This window comes from Eretmochelys imbricata, chromosome 11, assembly GCF_965152235.1.
Source record: "Eretmochelys imbricata isolate rEreImb1 chromosome 11, rEreImb1.hap1, whole genome shotgun sequence".
In the NCBI taxonomy this organism is placed as follows: domain Eukaryota; kingdom Metazoa; phylum Chordata; order Testudines; family Cheloniidae; genus Eretmochelys; species Eretmochelys imbricata.
Window position 1 is genome coordinate 63,033,853 of NC_135582.1, and position 21,656 is coordinate 63,055,508.

The window sequence follows — 21,656 nt, forward strand, 5'->3', positions numbered from 1 at the left end:
ACGTTCCTAGATTTTTCAGAAAAAATGTGAAAATCAAAAAACCCCAAACATATTACCAATTCCTTCCCTCTCCCTGAAAAATTGTTTTGGTTTTCCATTGGAAAAAAATTTGGAAAATTTAAACCAAGTGAATACTTCCCCCATACAATCATCATCTTTTTTTGGGGGGGGAATGGGGGTGGGAGGGGGGAGTCATTACATAACAAATATTTTGTTGATGGAAATGTTTCCATTAACTATGTGTGACATAATCTGGATATTTGACAAATTTTGCTGCTTTTTCTGTTTGCAGATTGTCTGCAGATAAATCACAGTTTCTTCAAACTAACATAATTCAGTTTAAAGAATTATTCAAAACTATTAGCATTGAATGATATGTTGACTTCAGGAAACTGATTAAATGTGCCATTCATTGCAAGAATTTAATATTCAAAATTGTGGCTGTTTTTAGTGGATGCCTAGGTCAGAGGGTATGTTTCTATTACCTGGCTGAATGAATGTAACTCTTAAGCTACGTCTACATGACAAGCTGGGAGTGCAATTTTCCTGCGTACGCATGCTCATACTAGCTCTCAGCAAGCTAGCAGGAATATAAATAGCAGCGTAGCCACAATGCCATGGGCGTCCGCAGCGAAGGCCCAGCTGAGCTGGGTCAAGTACATACCTACTGGTGTACTCCACTGCCACTACCTGTGCTATAGCAGCTAAGCTACTATTTACACCTATGCCATCTCAATGAGAGCTAGGCTGAGTATGTGTACGCAAGTAGGGACATCACACCCTAGCTCGCAGAGTTGCCATCGTCTTAGAGTCCGGTTTCCAGACTTCAAGTTACAAATTTGTTCAAGTTACAAATTTTAAGTGACTTTCCTTGAATATTCTGCAATATTTTTTATTCTGGCAAATGTATCTGCCAGAAAACTCATTTACTGATGGACTCAGTCCTGATAGGTGCTAGGAACTTTGCCCCAATCCAGAAAAACAAATAAGCATATAGTTGACTTAAACCATGCACGTATTCCCTTTGGGGAAATTCTGGACCTATTAAAGTCGATGACAAAACTCCCATTGGTCTCTGTATGGCCAGGATTTCACCCATTGACTTCAATGGGACTACATATGTACTTAAAGTTAAGCTTGTGTCTAAAATGTCTGGGGAAACAACCCCAACAGGAGCATGAACATAGGGACAGAACCTTTATTTTCAAATATTTTGCAACTTGCACCAGCTTTAACTGTCTCAGGCTGTGCCTACTAGTGTGTCCCCAGTACTTGCTTGGGGGTGTTGCCAGAACCATTCTCGCACTAAGTTGCAGTACCAATTGGTATTCGGGCCTCATGGTGCTAGGGGTTTTACAAACACACACAAAGGAACAATTCCTGACCCAAAGAACTCACCGTCTATGAAGACAAATGATAGACAAAGATTATGGGGAAGAAGAATACAATTCAGTATACACATATGTACACTTGCAATTGTTTTTACTATGGATGGACAACTGATAGATGGGGAGAGCTGGCACTGTCTTCCAAGATTTCACTAGTCAGTAGCAGCAGAGAGATTCTCAGAAGACACTGTTTTCTGTCTCTGACATGCTTTAGGAGGGGCCTTCAGGAAGAGGCTACTGCTATGGGCTTGTTTTCGCTATGGAGCTAGATCAGCATTGCTGCAATCAACGCAGCGGCATCAATTTAGCTGGTGTAGTGAAGACAGCTCCCATCGATTTCTGTACTCCACCTCAATGAGTGGTGGAAGCAATGTCGGCAGGAGAGCATCTCCCATCAACATAGTGTAGTGTGGACCCCGTGGTAAGTAGATCTAAGCTACGTCGACTTCAGTTACGCTACTAATGTAACTCAAATTGTGTAGCTTAGATCGACCGGCAACGGTAGTGTAGACCAGGCCTGTAACTGTATATACTTTCCTTCTCAACAGGGAACAACAGGATCCTGCATCCTCCTTTCTCCTGTTGAATAGCAGGATTATTGGTGAAAAGTAATTGCTGGCCAAGACAACATTCAGCTTTGGACCAATCCACCACAGAGCTCTGCATCAGCTCTTTTCCTTCATTAAGAAACTACAGCAGCCATTTGACCTTTGAGGAAATGGGCAGGGAAAGGTGTGTGTGTGTGGGCGTGGGGTTGAAAGAATAGTTTAGTTTATAACAAAAGGTCATAGTATTACGAAGAGGTCTGGAAGCTGCTGCTGTAAGGGAAACCATTCATGGTATTAATTTTGCTGAAATAAAAGAGTGAGGCAATTAAATGTAAACTTGCAAGTAATAACATTCCTGAAGGAACTGTTACCTCAGGCATTTTCTCCTGTCTGAAGACCTCAGAGCCTAATTCCATTTCATAGCATAGACCTTGTTTGTTTTTGACTGGAGCTCAATTGCTTGGCATGAAAATGATGACGTTGATGCTTGCTGTAAATTCACTGATTCTAAACTGGGACCCTGTCACAGGCTGGCTGGTGCTTTAAGGGGAGCTGGGCTCAGCCTTGCCTGTGAGGTAATAGCCATGCACCAGCTGACCCTGATGTAGTGATTTAATGACACCCACTAGCCCGGGCTGTGAAAGGGTTAGGGTGAACTACAGAGAGCGAGCAAGCAAGCAAGCAAGCAAGCACGAACGAACGAACGAACGAACGAACGAACTCATCCATAGAACAGAGCTCCTGGAGTAGGTTGCTGAAGGGAGTCATAGTGAGTAATATATGTCTGTCTATCAAGGGTGCGCCAAGGAAAAAGGAAAGGTAGTTCTGTGGGCTAGTGTATGTCTGAGGGTATGTCTATATTGCAGCTGGAAGTGAGGCCTCCTTGCTTCCCACTAGTATGCTAAAAATAGCTGTGTGGATCTTCCTGTGGCAATAGCCGAGGGTCAGGCTAGCCACCCAAGCTCAAGCCCACCTTGGTCTGAGCCCATAGGATAGGCTGAGAAGTATCCCAAGAGAGGCGGAAGGATCTCTTATTGGGACTTGTGAACTTCTACCTGGACTGCTGTTACCCCAGAAGGGGCCTTGACTAGATGTGGCTTAGCCACAGGGCAAGTTTGGATGGAAACAGGCCACTGTGGGACCAAAGTGGCTGACAACCGAGGTGCTAGATGCAGACACCTTCAGCGTGATGCTCTAACTCTACAGCAGTGAGTGGAACTGCTTACAGGCTCTCAAGGACAACTGTTAAGAAGCAAGTATGTACTTGATTATGAATTGCAACTGTGTGCATTCACAGGGCCCTGCCCTGCAATCTTAAAACTCAATTCCTGGAATCAGGCTCATTGCTCAGGCTCATCTCCCCAGCTGCCTGACACCACCACCACCCCCTGCAACCTTAAGAGTCGCTCTGATGTGAGCCAAGTGTACTGCTGCCCCTTCCTTACTATACCTCAGCCTGAGCACCATAAAGGGAGTCTAACAGAACGTAAGAGCTGCCCAAAAGTAGGGACTGTGGCCCTTTAACCATATTTTAATAGACTAGAGGTGGCTGCCACCTGTGGGTCCCCCGTTCCACTATGTGTTCTATTTCTTCTTGTGTCATCTGGACACCACTGGTAGAGATGGCTGTGTAAGGGGAAACCATCTCCTTTGGCAAGTGCAAACTATGAGCCACAGCTGTGGCCCTGTGTCTGGGCTACTATAAAGGGGCAGTCAAGGATTCTCCGCTATAAGGGAATTCCTAGGTGGTATAAAGCTGGCATAGTCAGCTCTATTACCCACTCCCAACATCACAGAGGATGTCAGGACAGAGTGGGAATTCACGGCACTCTGGATGATCCTCAGCTGGTGGAGCAGTCTCTAGGGGATGTTGGAGGATATTTTGGCCCTTGCTGTCTACAAGAGCGTCAGAATGGAAAGGTGAGTTAGAGCCACCTTTCTCCTCCACCCTTAGCTGTGCTGAGGATTTAGCCCAATATCTGTAGTATTTAGATCAGCTGGTTCAATGGAAAATACTGTCATTTATTTATATTTAAATAATACAAATAAAGCCCAGACAAGAAGCAACACGTGCCCTAACAATTAGATTTATAATCTGAAATCATTAACACCCAGCAGAAAATGTGCAAATAACTGAATTCAGCCAATCAGTGCAGAAAATCTGTACTTTTAGCACACCAGGAACATACCCCCAGCTTTTTCCCACCCCCACCTCCAAATCCTTATCAAATAATTTGCTTTTACACCATGCATGGAAGGGCATCAAGGTCAGGCTATTTTGGACCATATTTTTGTTAAAACAAATTCTGTACCACCACTTTGCTCTGACCTCAGAGAGGATCGTTATCGTCTTCTGGGGGTGAAGTATCAGTACGGTGCATTGGGATTCATCCATATGAAACCTGCAAGTGCAAACCATTAAGTCCTCACTCAGGTCTTTCTTGGGCCAACTCTCAGACTTCAGCATGAGCTGGCCTGAGGCAAACCTGAATAAAAACAATGTTAAGGCTTCAGGATTTAGTCCCTTTTATTTATTGGGAAATGGACAGCCAAATAGCTATGTACTATATGAAAATGTACTTCCTTATGTCGCAGGCTGGGGCCATCAAGCATAGTGTCCTAGGCAAATGGGACTATGTACTATAGTGTTGCTACTGCCAAGGCTACTAAGTTCCCATCCAGATCTTATTCCCCCCGGCTTCCGTGTCTCTTTATGGGGATATAGCTGTACCTGTTTCCCACTGGTCCCTATTGCCCTGCCATTTGTTCCATTTCTTCTTGTATTATCACCAGCCAACTAGTATTTTACCTTCTTTAATGTCTGTTCATTTGTAGATAAAGTCTTGTTAGCATCTAGCTCCTTCCCTTCATTTGTCATATGTATTCTTTGACATCTTTATGTGTTAAGCATGATTTGGGGCTTCTGTGACCAAAGTCTATATGAAGAGTTAGGAATGTTTATTACCGTGATCACTACTTTAAAGGTCTCTTGAGTGGGTGGCTGAGGTCTTGCCAAAGAAAAGCCTTCTATTCGTCTTGATTCGAGTCAGATAGCCCCCTTTATCTTGATGCCTTATAATCCCATCAAGACTTCTAAAAAACAGAACTTTTCTAGGCAGAAAAGAAAGCTGTCCGTTGAGACTGCGCCTCCTTGTTAAACGCCATGTTTCAATCTGCGTAAATGTTGCTGCACTATTTATGGAGCTCTGTTTCAGCATATGACCTTCTTCACTTTTATCTTTTTCCAATAGTGCATTAATTTTCCCCCAAGTCGAGTTCTTTTTCTAGTCCTTAAAGTCATGAACAGTCTCTGGTTGTCCTTGGAAGTTTCATTTTTTGGGGCTAGATTCTCAGCTGGTGTCAATTGGTGTAGCACCTTAACTTCACCTATAAGTGATCTAGTTTAGGTACATTATTTTTGGAATTATGTCTGCTCTCATGATTTGTGCAAATCCATGTCTCTGTACTCTGTTCACTAAGTCTTCTGTGTACTCTTGCAGAACATTGATAGCAGGTCGATCTGTAATTCCACTGTCTGAAGGGAAACTGAATCACGTCCATTTCTTATTCATTAAAGTACATTTGTACTTCAGAGTAATTGATTCCTCATCTGTGTCATCAACTAGAAACATACATCTCAATTTGATGGAAATAATGTATCAAATAATAATATATCACAGAGCAAGAATGGGCTGACAAACAGCGAAATTCGCAATAGTCAGCATTGGTGAAAAGCCAAGTCAGAAAACTTTAGTTCATCCTCTCATTCAACAAAGTATCTGCTTCCAATACAGTGAATCCTTGTCACAGTCTGAGGTGCAGCCCAGACCAGCAAGGGGGTTCTGTCACTGCCTTCCCTGTAACCATGGGTGCCTCACAATGCATCTCTGTTGTAGTTCCCAACCTGGACTGCTCACAGCTAGCCTACCAGCATGCAGGCTGCACCCTGAGTATGTGTGTGCTAGACAATCCTGATTCAGCAGCTCTGATCCCACCAGCCTGTCTACAGTTCCACTCTGGCTTCCACCACCCTTGGATGCTACTTGCAGGGTAACCCCAACATACTCCCAGTCCCGGATTTTCCCCCAAAATGGGTGTTCTGCACTGTCCAGCCCTTTTCTGGAAAGTTCAGATATTAAGGTTCCTTGCTCCTGTAAAGAGTTGATATTCAATAGTTTACTTCAACTGGACTTACCAAACAGTTCAGTTTAAATAAAGTACTGGATTAGTTTAGATTAAAAATAAAACAAGTTTATTAAGTATTAACAAAGAAGTTAGGATTTTAAGTGAATGCAAGTATAAGAGAGAGAGTTAGAAATGGTTACCTGTGAAAATGCATCTAAAAGTCAAACTTATTCTAGCAAGTTTTTTCTCAATGCTTTGTTCAAGATGGCCTTTCTTATCCACAGTCTTCCAGCAAGATGGAGGCTGACAGTTTCCTTGGTTAAGATCTCTCCCAGAGGCCCAAAAGTGCTGGTGCCTTAGTCTTCTTAGGAGAAAGAGAGAACTTGGGGTTCTCTGCCCCTTTCTTTGGTGGATTCTTCTGAGGGTTATCCTTCAAAGCTGGGGTGGACAAATTTTTTGGCATCTGGGTATGGAAATTGTATGGTGGGCCATGAATGCTCACAAAAGTGGGGTTGGGGTGCAGGAGGGGGTCAGAGCTCTGGCTGGGGGTGCAGGCTCTGGGGTGGGGCTGGGGATGAGGGATTTGGAGTATAGGAAGGTGCTCCAGGCTGGGCCCAAGTGGTTCAGAGGGCAGGAGGGGGATCAGGGCTGAGGCAGGGGGTTGGGGCAAAGGGTGGGGGGATGAGGGCTCTGGCTGAGGGTGCAGGCTCTGGAGTGGGTCTGGGGATGAGGGGTTTGGGGTGCAGAAGGGTGCTCCAGGCTGGGCTCAAGGGGTTCGGAGGGCGGGAGGGGGATCAGGGCAGGGGGTTGGGGCATGGGTGGAGCTCAGGGAAGCAGCGATATGTCCCCCCTCCAGCTCCTACGTGGAGGCATAGCCAAGTAGCTCTGCAAGCTGCCCCGTCTGCAGGCGCTGCCCTGCAGCTCCCATTGGCTGCAGTTCCCAGCCAGTGGGAGCTGTGGGGGCAGCACTTGGGGCAGGGGCAGTGCGCGGAGCCCCCTGGCTGCCCCTAAACATAGGAGCCAGAGTGGGTACATGCTGCTGCTTCCGGAAGCTGCGGAGCAGCCCCAGACCCTGCTCCCCAGCTGGAGTGCAGGAGCAGGGCAAGCCCCAGACCCTGCTCCCCAAAAGGAGCTCGAGGGCTGAATTAAATCAGCTGGTGGGTTGGATGTGGCCCGTGGTCCGCAGTTTGCCCACCCCTGCTTCAAAGTAAAGTTTATTCAAGCAGTAAAGAAGGCAACATGGAGTCTGGTGATAAAGGAGGCTCCATGCTCTTTTTTTTCCCCCTCCCTTTGTCTTTGATGAAATCCAACTTGTTCTGTTTCTAGTCATCTCTTCCCCCTGCTATCTCGAGGACCCTATTTACTACTTATATGTACATTGAGGGGTAAACATACATGCCTTTATTTAGGATATGCCTGTTTAACAATTTTTGCCTAGACAGGCCTGTCTGGTTGTGAGCATGTGTTAATATCATATAGAGTGAATTTGTAACTTCACATATAATACTCTCAAATTTCACTGTATTATTGACCAGCAAGCTATTTATTATTTTCAGATGAAATCTCACACGGCATATTTCATACAAAGATTACAATAGTATGTAGAGTGTGAACACAGGGATGCTTTTGGTCACAGTTACCCACAAAAATATCCGGTCTGGTGATAACACCACAATTAATAGTCCAAACATGACTGCCTAGCTCTCTCACCATTGTCTCAATCTTCAGCATTGCTGTTCTATAACAAAACTGTCATGGGCGTGACTCTCTTCTGTTACCTCAATTTTATGTCAATATAACTCCATTGAAATCAGGGGAGTTATATTGGTGTAAAACAGATGTAACCATGGAGAATCAGGCCCAAGGCCAGGACATTAAAGAACAGCATATGACGCAAGTGGCTTTTCTTCTAAGTGCGAGTTCAGTCCTTTCCTTCCAGATCTCTCTCCTATGTACCAGAAGGAGAGAAAGTGGAATGTGGCACCTCTTATAGATGAATCAGTAGTGATTATTTTCTTCTTCTTTTGTCCACTATCTTACTCCCCTCCAAAGCATCCAAGGCTGAAAGCTTGCCCTGCTGAAGTCAATAGAAGCTTTGCCATTGACTTCAATGGGCACAGGATCTGGCGGTCAGCTAGCAATAACCTAAATAACCATCTAAACCCTTATAAGCATTCCAATATCTCTCAATACCATACAAACCTTCCATATATAAACACCATCCTTAAGTATTTTCAATGCTGCGTTGGAAATGTTTTCATAATTTGTTTTCAGCTGACTCTGTGACTATGCTGTGCTAGCAACAAAATAAAAGTTTCTTTTCTGATGTTGTAAGACCTTCAAGTAATATTAAGCTCTTTAACAGTTCCATACATATATATATATATATATATATATAGATAGATAGATAGATAGATATAGTAAGGGAAGGGGCTTCTAAAGCAATACAATGCCTCTAATTGTTCATAGCTCTTCCTTCTCACCAATTTAGTTGCTAATTTAATAAAATGCAAATACCCGACTGTCAGATGTTGGAGACAATGGACAACTTGGAGACGACAACTAAAGATTTACTCCTTCTATTCAGTGCTTCTTGAACTATGATACAATGTCAGACAACTTATCAATGAGACTGGTTAGCTAAAGCCATCTCCATGTGTTCATGTAGGGGGAAAAAAATCCTCTGTTTCCTGAAACACAAGCAATTATCAGGTACTATAGTAATGAGAAGATAGTATGGGCCAGATCATTAACTGTATATGTCAGCATAGCCTCACTGAAGTCAACAGAACTATATTGATATGTATTGGCCAAGATCTGGCCCTATATTTTCTTGAGGTTAGGAATAGGCTAGGAATACATGGTTCTAATATAAAGGAAAATTCCTTCTCTAACACCACAGAAGAGTCTGATAAAGACCCCAGAGACAGAACTCCATTATGTTAGATTATTACAGTTCAATATCTGACCAACTTTAGAGATGACACATGGCTGTAATTACCTGGGCAATAGTGCAATGAAGTAGTAAGGCTAATACCGGCGTTCCATTACTTCCAAGCTGGCAAAGTCACCTGGCTGATGAGGTCAGAGAAGGACCTGCAAACATGCTCAGCTGAGGAGACCAACTCCTGCTTTATAGCAGACTGCTGAGCTGGAAAGAAAAGAGATTCTTTCATAGCACCTGAATGCAGCAAACTCCCTGTACAGCTCTTTATACGACTCCAATTCAGGATAGCTCTGTAAAAACAAAAGTTTTATCTGCTGGCTTTCATTATTACATCCTTATTAATGAAAAAGAGGCATTCTAGGAGCTGAACAAAGCTATGCTGTAATAAGACGGTGGATTATAAGGGGATTTTATGTGACTGGGAGACTGGCTGTGGGGTCAACCAATCACACAGTCATAGAAATTGGAGATAGAAAAGACCACCAATGCAAGTTTGTTCCATATTGACTGCTGTGAGTGACTTCCTCTACAGTAAAAAGAAAAGGAGTACTTGTGGCACCTTAGAGACTAACAAATTTATTTGAGCATAAGCTTTTGTGAGCTACAGCTCACTTCATCGGATGCAAATAAATTTGTTAGTCTCTAAGGTGCCACAAGTACTCCTTTTCTTTTTGCGAATACAGACTAACATGGCTGCTACTCTTAAACCTGTTCCTCTACAGTACTTGGTCTTCTCCAGTTTTAAATGACTCAAGCATTGAGGATTAAATGCTGATCTTGCATGAGTGCAAATCTGGAGTAATTCTAGAGTGATTGCAAGCTGAGAGAGGAAGGCTAGTGTTGTGGTGACAGCACTGTAGTGGCAATTAGGAGATCTGGGTTCAATGCTTGGGTCTGCCACATGTCTAAAATGCTATTTATAAACTATGAAGAGAGTTGTCAGATTATATCTCTACTCATGTTGAGTTGGTCTTTGCTCTGTGACTTATATGCATAGGCACTGACTTCCCCTTTGCCCAGTGGGTGCTTGACCTCCTGACCCCACCCCTGCACTGCCCTCGCCCAAGTCCCCTGCCCTGCCTTTTCTCTGCCTCCTCCCCTCAGCGTGCCACATCCCTGCTCCTTCCCCTCCCTCCCAGAAAGTCCTAAGCACTGCCAAACAGCTGTTAGGTGGCAGGAGGGCGGGAAGCGCTGGGAGGGAGGGGGAGGAGTGGGGACTTGGTGCGCTTGCGGGGGGCGGGGAGAGTGGGGAAGGAAGCGAGGAGGGGGGAGCTTGGTTGCCAGTGGGTGTGGAGCACCTGCTAATTTTTCCTCATGAACTTGTCTGGACAATTTCAGCCAAAATGGCCCAGCCATTTCTCAGAACAAGGAGAGGGAAAATATTGTTTTGACCATGTTAGAGTATTTCAAAGAAAAGGTCACCAGAATTTTTTAACACCCCCATGTTTTGAAGCAGGGAGTAGAAATTCATCAGGCAGTGACCTTTGTGGCAGGGATGTGCCTCCTTCTATCCCTTGGAAAATCTGCCCAAATTTGACCATCCTATAAGCTTTGAAGAATCGCAGGTTGCACATGCTCAGTAGAGATGTGTTAGAGCTTAAAAGCTAAAATCTCCAAAGAATCCATCCTCAATGAGCATGCTCCATCCCCTCACAGCTTCTACATGGGCCAGGACTGCACATGTGCTATCCCCACATAGCAACTGTGAGCATGCTCCTCCTCCATAAGGCTACGAGGGCGAAGTCAAACGTCCCCTATAATGGCTGCTCTGGCCCAGGGCGGAGTTGGTACTAAAACTTGAGAGCAGTGAGCTTGTCTCTCCTGTGCTGCCAGTGACCCGCTACTGGCAGTCGGCTAGCACAGAGGAAAAGCTGTCTCGTTTGAGTACAACGGTAACAAAAACTGGACTGTGGAGCAGGGAAGAGTAGACTGGGACAAGGTGTCTGGTGAGACTGGAAGTGGAGCAGGGGGAAAAGAAACTGTGACTGGAACCTGGGTTGAGGGGTGGAACCTGGGACTGGCTAGGCAAAGTGGTGGGACTGGAAGTCAGGGAGGGGAATGGAGGCTAGAACTGGTTGGTCCCTCCCGCCTTGAAAATCCATCCAGCATAACACAGGTGACCTATGAATCTAGCCACTTCCTGTCAGTGAGAGACATACAAAAACTGGCTACCTACCTTTCGTAACTGTTGCTCTTCAAGATGTGTTGCTCGTGTCCATTCCAAGCGGGGGTGTGCACGCCACATGCACAATTGTTGGAAGGTTTTTCGCCTAGTGGTACCCTTCAGGTTGGCTGTGGAGCCTCCTGGAATGGAACCCTTATGGTGGTGAAATTTGTCCCTGCTGACCTGCCGCCTCTTCAGTTTCTTCTTGCCGGATACTCTGAAAGAGGGGAGGTGGGTGGGTCTTGGAATGGACGTGAGCAACACATCTTGAAGAACAACAGTTACGAACGGTAGGTAACCATTTTTTCTTCTTCGAGTGATTGCTCATGTCAATTCCAAGTAGGTGACTCCCAAGCAGTCCCCTGGAGGAGGGGTCGGAGTTCACTGAGTTGCCAACTGTAGCATGTCTCTGCCAAACGCGGCATCGTCTCTCACCTGCTGAGTGATGGCATAGTGCGAAGTAAAGGTGTGAATAGACGACCACGTCGCTGCCCTGCCGATGTCATGAATGGGAATCTGTGCCAGGAATGCTGCAGACGAAGCCTGTGCTCTTGTGGAGTGCGCTGTCAATGCTGGGGCTGGAATCTTTGCTAAGTCATAGCATGTACTGATGCAGGCCGTGATCCAAGAAAAGATTCTCTGAGACGAAATAGGGAGACCTTTCATTCTTTCTGCAATAGCAATGAAGAGCTCCATCAACTTCCTAAATGGCTTTGTTCACTCGATGTAAAAGGCTAATGCCCGTCTGACATGCAGGGAATGGAGCATGCATTCCCTGTCATTGGTGTGCGGCTTAGGATAGAACACTGGCAGAAAGATTTCCCGATTTGCGGGAAATTGTGAATCTACCTTCAGGAGGGAACCTGGGTGCGGCCACAATCGTACCTTGTCCTTATAAAACACAGTATAAGGGGGCTCGGATATCAAAACCTTGAGCTCAGGCACCCTTCTGGCTGATGTTATAGCCACTAGGAACACCACTTTCCAAGACAGGTGGAACAGCAAACTCGTTGCTAGGGGCTCAAAGGGAAGGTTAAACTCCCGTGGAGGGATTGGTTGTTTTACTTGGGGGTACAGTTTGTCCAGCCCCTTGAGGAAACGGCCAACCCCAGGGTTAGCAAACACTGAGCATCCCGTTGAGCCGGGATGGAAAGCTGAAACTGCTGCCCGGTGCACCTTTATTGATGAAACTGACAACCTCTGTTGCTTCAGGTAAAGCAAGTAGTCCAGGAAAAAGGGAATCAAGGACTGCAATGGAGGAATACCTTTGTGGAGAGACCAAATGGAAAATCTCTTACACTTTGCCAGATAAGTGGCATGAGTGGAAGGCTTCCTGCTGTTGAGGAGAACCTCCCTAACCAAGTCTGAGTAGGTAAGCTCTAGTGGATTCAGTCATGGAGTTTCCATGCTGTGAGATGGAGAGACTCTAGGTTAGGGTGCTGGAAGCAGCTGTGGTCCTGGGTGATCAAGTCTGGAACCAAGGGCAAAGTAATGGGTGTACCCACTGACAGGCCCAGCAGCATGGTGAACCAGTGCTGATGTGGCCACGCTGGTGCTATTAAAATCAACTACGCTTTCTCTCACTGGATCTTGAGGAGGACCGTGTGGATGAGTGGGAAGGGCAGGAATGCATTCAGCAGGTGCCCTTTTCAGGACGGGAAGAAGGCATCTGTGAGCAAGCCCAGGCTTTGGTTCAGGAAGGAGCAGACCTGTTGACGCTTCCTGTTGCACTATGTTGCAAACACGTCTGTCTGGGAAGATCCCCACTTTTGGAAGGTGTTGATGGTGACATCCAGGTGCAGAGACCACTCGTGGCTGTGAAACAACCTGCTGAGGTGATCGGCCAGTTCATTCTGTGAACCTGGAAGGTATGAGGCCTCCAATTGTATCAAGTGGGGAATGCAGAAGTCCCACAGCTTGAGGGCTTCCTGGCACAGGGAGAGGAGCTAGCACCACCCTGTCGGTTTATATAAAACACTGCTGTGGTATTGTCTGTCAGTACGGATACACATCTTCCCTGCAGATGGGTTTGAAATGTCTGGCAAGTGAGGCGAACCGACCGCAGCTCCCTGATGTTGATGTGCAGCAAAAGTTCTGCCTGGTACCAAGAGGCCCTGTGTCTTAAGTTCACTCAGGTGCACCCCCCCATCCCATCGCTGACGCATCTGTGACTAGAGACAGCAACGGCTGAGGTATGGAGAAGAGCACTCCCACACATACTGCTTGCAGGTCGAGCCACTGTCGGAGGGATTCAAGAACCTGAGGAGTAAGAGTGACCCGTCTGTCTGTGACCTCTGTTAGAACTGTAAACTCGGGCTAACCATTCCTGAAGAGGGAGTAGCCACAACCTGGCATGCTGTACCACATACGTGCAGGCAGCCATATGCTGGAGCAACTTCAGACAAGTTTGCGCCATCTTGAGATCCTCTCTGATAGTGTTCATTGCGAGGAAATGAGCTTCCTGGAGAAAAGCCCTGGCCTGGATGGAGTCCAGGAGGGCCCTGATGAACTCTATCCTCTGCGTAGGAGTTATAGTTGACTTTTTTCCACATTTAGAATGAGACTGAGCCTGAGGAATATCATGTGCACCAGGCTCACATGGTCCTCCACTTGGGCCCATGCTTGACCCTTGATCAACCAGTTGTCCAGATACAGGAAAACTTGCACCTGCCGCTTTCGCAGGAAGGCTGCCACAACTGCCATGCACTTCGTGAACACCCAAGCGGCTGCCAAGAGGATGAAGGGGAGGACCGTGAACTGACAGTGGGTGTTGTTGACAACGAATTGAAGGAAACGTTTGTGGGACGGGACTATGGACACATGGAAGTACGTATCCTTCACGTTGAGGGCGGCGCACCAGTCCGCCGCATCCAGAGAGGGCATGATGGAAGCCAAGGAGACCATGCAGAACTTCAGCTTCTTCATGAATCTGTTGAGGTTTCGAGGGCTAGAATAGGCCAGAGCCCACCGTTGACCATGGGGACTAGGAAGTAACGGGAATAGAATCCCCTTCCCCTGAACTCCATAGGTACCTCTTCTACTGCTCTGAGTTGCAGGAGCATTTACACCTCTTGCACTAGAAGTTGCTCGTGAGAAGGGTCCCTGAAGAGGGATGGGGAAAATGGGTGGACAGGTACAGAATTGGAGAGAATATCTCAATTCTACCGTGCTCAAGACCCAGCGATCTGATGTTGTTTGAGCCCAAGCATGGTAGAAATAGGATAGATGGTTCACAAAGGAAGGAGAAGGATCCGGGATATGGACTGGTGCGCCGGCCCCAGGCGCACCTTCAAAAGTTTTTCTTGGGAGCCGGCGACTGTCTCACCGAGCCTTGGCCCTGGGTAGAAGAGGACTGCAGAGGCCTTCTCCTATTACTCCTACCCTGTCTCCTGTTTATAGTCTTGCCTCAGCTGAGAGGGGTTGAATCGAGGCAGGGGCTGAGGCTTAAAATGCTTTCTTTGCGCGGCCGCGTATGAAGCCCCAAGGACTTTAAGGTCACTCTAGAGTCCTTGAGATTATGGAGCCTAGAGTCCGTCTGCTCAGTGAAGAGACCCACACCATCAAAGGGCAGGTCCTGTATAGTCTGTTGGACCTCTGTGGGGAGGCCCGAGACTTGTAGCCACAAACTGTGCCGCGTGACAATGGTTGTAGACATTGTACGGGTGGTCGAGTCCGCTGAGTCTAATGCAGCCTGCAAGGAAGTCCTTGCAATGGTCTTGCCTTCCTCCAGGGCAGCCCCAGAGTCACAGCAGGAGTCAGATGGAAGTAGCTCTCCCTGGACAGGGAATTCCAAGAGTTAAAAGGGTAGCAGCTAAGAACCGCCTGCTGATTGACAATTTGAAGCGGGAGTCCCCCAGTGGGATAGACCTTATGGCCGAAGAGGTCTAGCTTCTTTGCCTCTTTAGACTTTAGAGTGGGGCCCTGGTGACCCTGCCTTTCCTTGGCCTTGGCTGCATCCATGACCAGCATACCCAGCTGAGGGAGGGTGAAAAGGTATTCATACCCGTTAGAGGGTACAAAGTACTTCCTTTTCACCCCTTTAGCTGTGGGAGGAATGGAAGCAGGAATGTGCCAGAGGGTCTTGGTAGTATTGTGGATGGTCTTGATCAATGGCAAGGCCACCCTGGAAAGGTCTTCTGGCCTCAGAATGTTCATCATAGGGTCCATTTCTTCTGACACCTCCTCCGCTTTCAGGCCCAGATCTTGGGCTACTCTTCTGAGCAGCTCCTGATGGGCTCTATTGTCCAAAGCCGGTAAGGAGGCAGACCAGCCGGGTACTGCCTCATCCGGGGAGGAGAATGAAGAAGTCCTCATAGGCACGGGATTCTCCTGACCTTCCAACTCATGGAGGTCCTCCCGTGCAGGTGCTTCCTGCGCAGTGCAGATGTGTTGCCAGATGCAAACTCGGTGCCGGGTTCAGTGCTGTCCTGGGCACTGGGCTCCGAATCCCTTGGAGGTTCTCTCACCATTGAGGCAGACAGAGGTCCCCCATCTGTCCGAGGTGACCCAAAGGGATGTGAAGTTGGCCCCTGGGCTGGATGATACGCCCAGGGAGTCCAGAATGGCCAATGAGCGGGTGCCTGCCACTGTGGTGGCCAGGACATCATCAGAAGTTGTTGCATCTCGTTATATCTGGAGCAACGAGACTGGTGCTGGCTGCATCTGGAGATGTATAATTCTGGTTCTAACTCGGAGGACGAGTCTGATCTCGGGCTCGATGGCGGTGCCGTGTGGGCTGGTGCCAGTGTTCAGTGCTGAGGCGAGGACGACCGGTGCCGCAGCATGGCTGGTTTGCTTTGGACAGTCCTGCCCCCCTGTGCAGTGTTGGTGGTGCTGGGGACTGCTGGGTTGCCATCTCTATGAAGTTCCTGGCAGCCTTGAACGTGTCAGGAGTGGACAGCATGTCAAACTCCCCAATTTGGCTCTCTCGTCCTGGGGGGGTCCAACAGAATTGGAGTCAACAGTTCTGCCTGGATGGCCAGAGTCAACAATACCAGCTGTCCCTGAGCAGGAGTTGAGTGTCCTGATGTGGGATGCACTCCACGGGCACCATTGTGCTCCACTGCTTGGACAGTCAGCAGATGCCCCCTTTCAGCTCTTCTCAGCTTCTTATGCAGCACCGGTGAGTGAAATTGGTGCTGAGAAGTCGACAAACTTGTCTTCAGTGCCAGAGATCCTGCCTTGGATCCTGACACAGTCTGAGCCAGCTGGGGATGGAGAGCTGACTCCATAAGGACAAGCTTAAGTCTAAAGTCTCTCTCCTTTAGTCCTTGGGCAGAAACTCCTGCAGATTTTGCACTTGTCAGTTTTGTGGGTTTCCACCAAGCACTTTAAGCAGGAGTCGTGAGGGTCTCCCCTGGGCATAGGCTTCTGGCAAGACTCACAAGTTTTGAAGCCTTGAGACCAAAGCATACCCCAGTCCCTGGAGGGTAGTAGGATAACGGGGGGGGGGGGGTATCCCCCAATAGAAATTTATCTACGAACTAATTAACTAAAATACTAGAAAGAACTAAGTAGAACTATATACAATACAAGAATAACTGTTCACTAGGAGAAGAGCTTGCCCAAGGCAAGAGAACAAAGTAGCTTCAAAGACCGTCACTGGTGGTAAGAAGTAACTGAAGAGGCAGCAGGTCGGCAGGGACCTATATTCACTGCCATAAGGGCACCACTCCAGGGGGCTCCACAGCCGACCCGACAGGTACCACTAGGGGAAAAACCTTTAGACAATTCTGCACGCAGCGTGCACACACCTACTTGGAATTGTAATGAGTAATCACTTGAAGAACTACAGGTTCCTCAGAATGCCATGTCACTCTCTCCTTAGTAATTTACAGAGCCAGGAAGCACATCTAACACAAATATCCTGAGACCTATTGTCTCCCATGCATTTCAGATTTCCATGTAAAAGCTTTCTGCTAATGTCAAGGGATGCAGTGAGGTTTAGTTACGGCACATCTAGAAGTAAAAGACACTTATGTAACACAAATTATCTAGTTGTTAATATACTGTCTCACCAAATTATATTCAAATTGATGAAAAACAGCAGGTGCCATCATTACATACTCTGCGACTTCTGTGAAGAGGGGATACGAAGGACACATCCCCGATGTTTAAAGAATGGATGTGAACTCTGTGGGCATCCTTTTTAGAGTAATTTTGAACCAGCGAAAGAAATTCAAATGAGATCTCAAATTTGTAGAGAAGGGTGCAAATAAGTGCAGCACCTGACTGACTCAAAGTGTAAATACAAAGGCACCTCATGCTAGACTCAATGGACTAAATTCTCTGTTGGTGTCAAAGGGTGACACTTTAAGTCAGTGATGCTTCACTCATTTACACCAGAATAGAGTTTGGTCCATCAGGTCTGATTCTCCACTCACTCACATATGTGTCCGGCGTAGCGCCAATGAAGTCTATAAACTATGCTGGATTAAATTGGATGTAGGTCAGAAGACAATCAGGCCTACTATCTGTGACTTTAGAACTCTTACCTGGTTGCAGTTGGAGAGATAAAGCATCCTTCAGCTTCAGCACTAGCTGCTGCAGTTCCTTCTCTTCATTCACCTCCTTCTCATTAAATGGCAATTCTGCTGCAGTGGGACTAGAAGCTGTGGTCATAATTCCCTGGGGAAGGTTCCTAGTCCTTTCAGGTTGTGATATCCCCTCCTGATCTGTCTGAGGAATTCCCTTCTCTTTTGATTTTTCATGCTGTCTCATTAGGGGATTGCCATTCTGCAGGAATATCGACCCCAAAGTGGTACCTGATGATCTCAGGTTCATTGCAGCTGGATCAGTCTGAGTCTGTAGTAGCTGCCTTTTTTCTGCAGAGGAGGAGGGATCCAGGGCTTTCAACTCAGTGAAGCTAGTGGGGATGGGTTTTGCCAGAGCTGAATCTGATCCATTGTGAAGCTTTCTTTCCTTCCAGGGGTCCTCACTTTTTGGCTTCATATTTTGACACAGTACAAATGAAGGATGGTTTGGTGGTTGTAACATTGCCTGAAATGAACACAACACAGGAAACCTCTTGCTTATTAAGCTTGATACAAAGCCAATGGAAGCCTGTTAAAGAGGTAGGATGGTTTTGTAGTTAAAGAACTGAAATGAGACTCAAGAGATCTGGTTTCAGTTCCTTCCCATCCCTACCACAGACATCCTGTATGACCTTGGGCAAATCAGTGAATCTCCATGACTCAGTTTCTCCACCTGTAAAAAGAGGATAGTAATGCTTCCCTTGTCGGTCTTGATTAATCAAGTTGTAGCTTTTCAGGACAGGGACTTTCTCTTCATATGTTTGTACAGCACTTAGCCCAATGGAGTCCTGATCATGGCTGGGGACTTTAGACACTACTGCAATATAACAACAAATCAACAGGAGTTATTCCATTGACTTCAGTCGATTTTGGATCAGGCCCATAAAAGTTTGGTGTCTATCACGAAACACCATCTCTGCCTTTTTCTTCTTCTAGTGACTCCTGCCTGATTTTCAGTGTCTTGGGTCTAATTTTATTGTACATAGGTTTCCTTCCACAATTTTCTATGTCTCGATTTATTGCAACTTCAGTCTCAAGATATTGTGTCTTACTGTGCCAGTAAAAAGGGGACATCACAGTAGCCCAAGATTTAATTTGCTGGAAAATTATTCTAAAAGAATTTAACTAAGAATATAGGCAGAGTATATATACACGCACACCCACACCCATGCAATGTGTGTGTGTGTGTACATATGACTCATGCAAACAAATTGCATATATATCCAGCTGTATGTATTTGCATAGCATATGGACTAATATTTTAGAGTGAGAACATCATTTGAACTTTAGAAACCAAGGGTTACTTTAAATGAATCAGAATTAAAATATTCCAAAAGAAAAAAGCAAAATAAGATATTGATCCGCAGCAAGTAAAGACTTTCCTTTAATTATCTAATTCTTATGTAAGATTGTTCTTTAGACTGCACTGTCTAGTGATGTGTCCAGTCTTGCTTAAGATGCATTGAGCAATTCTCTTTGGAGCCTTTTTTATGGTTGGAATTTGCACAGAAAGGGTGTTTTCACTCTCACTCAGCTATTTATTATTAATTATTACTCTTATTTATTTATTCGTACTGTGGTGGTGCCTATGAGCCCCATTGTGCTAGGTGCTGTTCAAACAGAACAAAAAGAGCCCCTGCTTTCTATCCATCTATCGATAAGAGACAACAGGGGGAGCACAAAGTAACAATGAGACAATGCTGGTGCGCAATGGTCAGAACATGTCAAAGCCAAATTGTTGTCAAGATTCTTGGTACACTGTTCTCTGTACCTTTATTTCCTGCCTCATTTGCTGCAGCTCCATCTGCACACTCTCATGGTTTGCTATCAGGACTTGGAGCTTTGCTTCTAGTCTGCAGCTTTTGTCTTCCTGGGAGTTGTGGAGGAGTAGCACCTTGTCTTTCCATTTGTTTAACTGCTTTCTCAGGTACCTGCTAGGCAACAGGGGGACAGGGGAGTTACTGGTCTAAATTATCTTCCATGCACACTCCTTAATGCACAGCACAAGAGAGGACAAATATTGCAGCTTGGCTGGTGCAAAGGGGCTATAGCACAGGTATAAGAACCTTCCCACCCAGGGTGCAGGGGCTGAGCTGTCTCCACAGCAGCCTATACACAGGGACATTCCAGGAAGCCCAGGACATGGGGAGGATGGAGAAGGTGTTGCCAGGATGGTCCTGGGCTCCGGTGATTCAACATTCCTGGAATGGCCCATGGGGCTGTCACAACAGAGACAAGAGAAGGGCTGCCCTCCTCTGTGCCTGGGGTCAAGCCAGCTCCAGCTCTCAAAGTGGGGAAGTGCAAGCTGTCTGTCCTGGCCCCAGTACAGGGATGAATCTGTCCCATTGTTCCTTGATGATGATATCTTTCTTGCTAAGGACCTTCTGTATGGCCTCCACTGATTGCACAGAAAGTTTCTATAGAAGCCACTGTCCGTGGAAAGATGAGGTTATTGTAATCAAAAGTACTACCCCCACACATACTAGAGCAGGATAATTAGAGACTATGCACATAATATCTACTCAGGGCAGACAATACATAAATACCACCCATTTCTCTAATCTAGAGGCAGACTCTTACGGAGAAGTGCTGCCCACAGGATAGCAATACAGCTTTGTCTTGCCCACTGCTGAGGCGGAGCGAGAGATATAAAAGCTGGTTAGCACTGGAGCAATAAGACAGCTGCTGTATATTGCTCAATTGAAATAGTTATCCCCACTCTTCTATTACATTCAAGAGTTCTAGTTTATTAACTTTCCATTGGATAATGTGTTGGTTCACATAAGCAAGAAGCAATGGTGTTATAAATCAGTCTTTTACTAAATGGTTTCTTCCAGCTCTATTTTTGAAAGAAGAAATACATTAATCAGTACGTACTCAGAAAAACCCACACTAGGGGTAAAGACAGAACTCATCTGCTCACTTTCCTCATGCCAGTAGCCCCACTGACCCCTTCAATGGGATTATACATGTCAGCTGAGCAAGATTTGGCCATAAGACTTGTAAGAAGACTGGACATGCAAAGTTAACACTAGTATTTGGATCTGGGTTTAGAAAAGGTTTTCCTGTCCTTGCGAGAGTTTTTTTTTAGATTTTTAAAATTTTTTCCCACCCTGAGATGGGATAAAAAGTCAATCTCAAATTTTTTTTGTGAATCAATGGTCTGAAAACTTTTTTGGATCAGATCAATTGAAACATCTCATTTTGATACCGACCTTTCAAATTTTTTTAAAACTTATTTTAGTACAAATTAAAATTTCTAAGCAAAAAGTCATTTTGAATCAGAAAATGAACAGATAAACATTTCCTGATTGGAAAAATGTTTCATTGGAAAATTCTTGACCAGCTCTACTAGTCCTTTTAATAGTCCTTATATTTCAGCATTTAATGGCTCTGTCCTGTGCGGTTCTGAGCATCTTTAGCTATTTTTTTTTCCATAGATATTTAGGTCAGAAGGGACCATTATGATCATCTAGTCTGACGTCCTGCACAACGCAGGCCACAGAATTTCACCCACCACTCCTGCAAAAAACCTCACACCTATATCTGTGCTATTGAAGTCCTCAAATCGTAGTTTAAAGACTTCAAGGAGCAGAGAATCCTCCAGCAAGTGACCCATGCCCCATGCTACAGAGGAAGGCGAAAAACCTCCAGGGCCTCTTCCAATCTGCCCTGGAGGAAAATTCCTTCCCGACCCCAAATATGGCGATCAGCTAAACCCTGAGCATATGGGCAAGATTCATCAGCCAGATACCCAGGAAAGAATTTTCTGTAGTAACTCGGATCCCACCCCATCTAATATCCCATCACAGGCCATTGGGCCTTTTTACCATGAATATTTAATTACCAAAACCATGTTATCCCATCATACCATCTCCTCCATAAACTTATCGAGTTTAATCTTAAAGCCAGATAGATATTTTGCCCCCACTGCTTCCCTTGGAAGGCTAT